This window comes from Neltuma alba, unplaced genomic scaffold, assembly GCF_004799145.2.
Source record: "Neltuma alba isolate B1F8T4 unplaced genomic scaffold, ASM479914v2 tig00001422_pilon, whole genome shotgun sequence".
In the NCBI taxonomy this organism is placed as follows: domain Eukaryota; kingdom Viridiplantae; phylum Streptophyta; class Magnoliopsida; order Fabales; family Fabaceae; genus Neltuma; species Neltuma alba.
The window spans coordinates 1-4324 of NW_021632461.1; the positions used below are offsets into that span (position 1 = coordinate 1).

Genomic DNA, 4324 nt, shown 5'->3' on the forward strand with positions numbered 1-4324 from the left:
TACTCAAAATGAGACCAACATCACGCTCGCATGAGTCTTTCTACTCTCAAATTAAGATGGTAAATCAAAAACTCTTTGGTTTTAATGTTTCTCAATCACATAATGCTAATACTTCACTATAAATTAAACAAGTAACCGAATTCTACTCAAAAAGGAAGCGTCACGAATAAAAGCCCTTCCAACAAGGGACTAATTTTTCACTTGAAGCACTTGGCATCTAGGAGAGGCTCACCCTCGAAAGGCTCGCAATCTTCAATCATCTGATTGACACGCTCCTTTTGAGCTTCATCTGAGATATCAACCTTTCTCCATTCATAAAGTTCCATGTCGTAGCATTCATCAATAACAAATTGTGGTATTTCTTGCCCACGGAATAGCCATAACCCCTTCACCTTAAATGGTGGCTCAGATCCAATCACAAGCATTTTCCCAAATGCATATTTGCGAGCAAGGTCCATCCTCTGAAGAAATCCACCAACCTTGTTCATAGTCAAAGGAAACAGTATTCTCATCATTGTATTATAATCACAGAACCAAAGAGAGTATCCCTCAGGGTCATACATGTCCAGAATCCTGCAAGAAAGAAAACAGAAATAAAACATGTGAAAATGCCATCTCTGAAATAAAGGCATCCTTGTACATTTGTAACTTGATACAAGCTTCATTCTGATTATACAAATAGTCTCAATGAAATCTAGCAAGAATACCTTTGATTGCAACCTCACGAAAGTTAGTCTTGGTGTTTGAGTACAGTCTTTTCCATTCATCCAATATCATCTTACTTGGAGCAAGAAGATCAAGAGGATTCTTGGGTTTGGGCTTGGGTGCCTCCTCCACCTCAGCCTCTTTGGGCTTTTCAGTCTCTTTAGGGGCTTCTTTCTTAGCCTCTTTCTTTGGTTGAGCTTCTTTCTTAGGTTTAGAAGATTCTTTGGGCCTCTGTGCGGATTGTATGGGTAGAACACTTTCAGCCTGCTTAACCTCACCTAAGATCTTATGGAATTTGGGTTGATTGACCAACGTCCAGAAGTATCTCTCAACATGAGGAACTCTGAGGTGAAGCTCTTAGTCATGAGCTGAGTGAAACCCAGAAACCAATTGCATGCCATAACAATGTCTGCTAGGGTGACAGAATGCCCAACTAGATACGTATTAGAAGCAAGATGAGTGTTCAATGCACCCAATGCTCTCTTCAGCGCAGAAATTGCAGCTTCCTCAACCTTCATTAAAGACAAAATTTTCAGATCAAACCATAGAAGTGTCAAGAATCAGAATATCAATAGACAATAGACCTATTACAAGAATCTTAAACAACAACAAAAGCATTATCGAAGCTAGCACTAATGTGCTCTATCATAGACCAATTCTTACAATAAGCTCCTAATCAAGAGACCCAACAATTGCAATTTTAAAACGAGAGTATTCTAAAATTATTTTTAAAAAAAAAAAGAAGCTCTAGAAACCTTTCGTTTACCCATAATAGGTTCCCCATCATATATAATTAAAATCAATTTTGCATAGGAATTGACAGAATCAGTTCTCCATAATGAAAATATCGCAGCACTTCCATAGCCCATAGGCAAATGAAAAATAAAAGGAAAATTTTTCTAACTTACAGGAGGAAGGTAAGTGGCTCGTCCCATTCTTGGTCTGTACCAGGTGATAATGTTAGCATCAATCTCCAATGATGAAAAATCAATCCACTGTTCAATGTGAGCCTGAAATATCAAAAAGAAAACAAGGTTCAGAACAAAAGAATTAGCAAACGAGAGATACTCTCTATCTATGAGTAAGAAGCCTAGATAAATGTTAAAAAACCATTAAGACTGAATGAGAAAAAGAATTGATCCCCATAAAAACTTACATAGTCCATTAGAGAAGATCCATACAATGCGTTGTCACCTTTCAATCGAGCAACTGCACCAACACAACAAAAACACTTAAAACATAATTCCCCTTACATGAACAATAAAGCATTTTTTTTTATAAACAATCTTACCATAGCGAGCAATCGCATTACTCTCAAAAACTGGACCATCTGGCGTTTCCAACACAGGAACCTGAAAGGACAATGTATCCTATATAAGTTCACAATAAAATCATCTTTTCCTAAATATAGAATAAGAATATAGCACACCTTGCCAATAGGGTTCATCTTGAGAAATTCAGGAGTTTTATTAGAAACACCCATCTCAAAATTCGGTGCCAATTTAACATCTACACCACTGTACTCAGCGGCAATGAGAGTCTTGTAGGCATTTTTATTAGTTTTCCCTGCATGAAGGATCTAGACACATAACGAGCAAGCATATCAATGATAGAAATAACTGGTAGCTAGATTTGAAACTGATGATGAAATCAAATGCAACATAGCATAAAAATTGTGCTGATGTAACAGAAACATTTATAAATGGTAGATCCATCTTTATTCAATGGTCTCATGTTCATTAAAATTGAAAACATCAATTTTATAATCACACTCAGACATGAAAAGTTACTGACGCACTTAAACACAGATTGCTGATTTCGCATTCTTTTCAATAACACTCTAATTGACTATACGAATATCAGTTGAAACTCCATAGTCAACATTTTGCTATAGATCCTAGCTTCCCTCTAGCGGTCTGTAAGAAACTCAGATGTGATTTATCAGTTCACGGAATAGATGTCCTTCCTGAATATATTAGGACAGGTATTCTCCTACTACTTAAGTTTCGGATTCAATGATCTAACTACAACACACAATAATAGATGGGTATTTAACTTCCATAACCCATCACCCTACCATTATTTTTTTCTCAGACTAACTTCTCACACTAAGCCAAACTATGGGAAAGAAAAGCAAACACAAGAAATTAGATAAATCATATTGCCGTACGTGCACAATTGTGCTATTATGAATATCAGAAAAACCAGATCAGCACCAATTCAATCAAGGGAAGCAAGATTTTCATATTTGAGTTGTTCCAGAAAATTACTGAGAACCCCAATATAACTCACCAGCGCCATGGCTTCACAGAAAAACGTGCCGCCCTTATTCAAGATCTGATAACAGAGAACAAAGAGCAGCCAATGAGTCAATACCCAGGACTAAAACAACATTGAATCCAAGAGAAATTCAGCTCGTAAGAGAAGGCAAGTTCTCATCAAAATGCAAACAAATTGAAAGAGAAATAGAGACTGGAAACTGGGACAGGTCTTACAGTGCCGGCGTTCTTCCGAAGCTCAAGTGCTGCGCCCAGGAGAGTTGAGGAGTGAGACCTGAAAGTAAAGCAGGCTAGGGTTTTGTAGTGTTCGTAAGCACGAACCGCAACTTCACCGCCCAGTGGGTCGGACTCGGATATGTCCACCGGGCATGACGGTTTTGGCAGAACGTAAATTAAAAGTCAACAAAATTAATTGTTTAAAAATCTAAAAAATCTTTAAAATGGTTTCCCTGTGTCTAAAAAAATAAATTAAATTTTATTAATAATAATCATAATAACATAATTAATATTTTTTCATATTTTTAAACAATTAATTTTGTTTTTAAATAGAGACTCTTTTAAAGGGTTGAAAACCATTTAAGTAACACGGTCAATTTAATTCAATGAACGCTCTTATACTTGATTGATTATGTTACTTGAAGAAAGTGATAACTAAAGTTCATTTCATTTTTGGGTTTAAACAAAAGTTTAGCATAGAAGTTTTAATTAAAAATAGAAAATAATCACATATAGAATCACAATACTTTCTAATATAATTATAAATGTTATGTCATGTGTGTGGTCATAACTTCCGCACAAATGTCTCCTAATTTTTTTTTTTGGTGCTGTTATTTAATATCTATAGCTCCTAATGGTTCATATTATATAAATATGTAGATTAATTTTTTTATTTAATATCATTTTCTAATATTCCAATTCATTTTCAATATCATATTGGTAGTGGTGCTCAATTGATAGATTGATATTTTATAGTTGAAGTGAAAACTGGCCTTTGTTTACTACTTATAATAAATATGATATGTTCAACTCAAATTATGTGTCCATAAATTTAAAATTTCCTGATCGTAAATTAATGTTATGAATCAAAATTCAAAAGCAATGCTCCCTGTATTATTATACCCCATTTAGAGGTCAAATTTTTTTAACATTTTCCACAAAATCTATCCTTCTGAAATCAATTTTCAAAGTAGCTTTTTTATTATTTTCTTCAAAAATTATTCTTCGAAACTAATCCTAACACTCCCTTGAAAGCGAATCCTAAGATAATACTCCTCCGGTCCTTAATATAAGAGCCATTTAACTAATTTGATTAGATTAAGGAAGTTAGGTAAGTTAGTTAA

At 34.7% G+C, this 4324-nt stretch overlaps 1 pseudogene; it reads right to left on the bottom strand.

The window, feature by feature from the left end:
- Positions 1 to 51: 51 nt before the first annotated feature.
- Positions 52 to 3270, bottom strand: LOC114757044 (elongation factor 1-gamma-like; annotated as a pseudogene).
- Positions 3271 to 4324: the final 1054 nt, after the last annotated feature.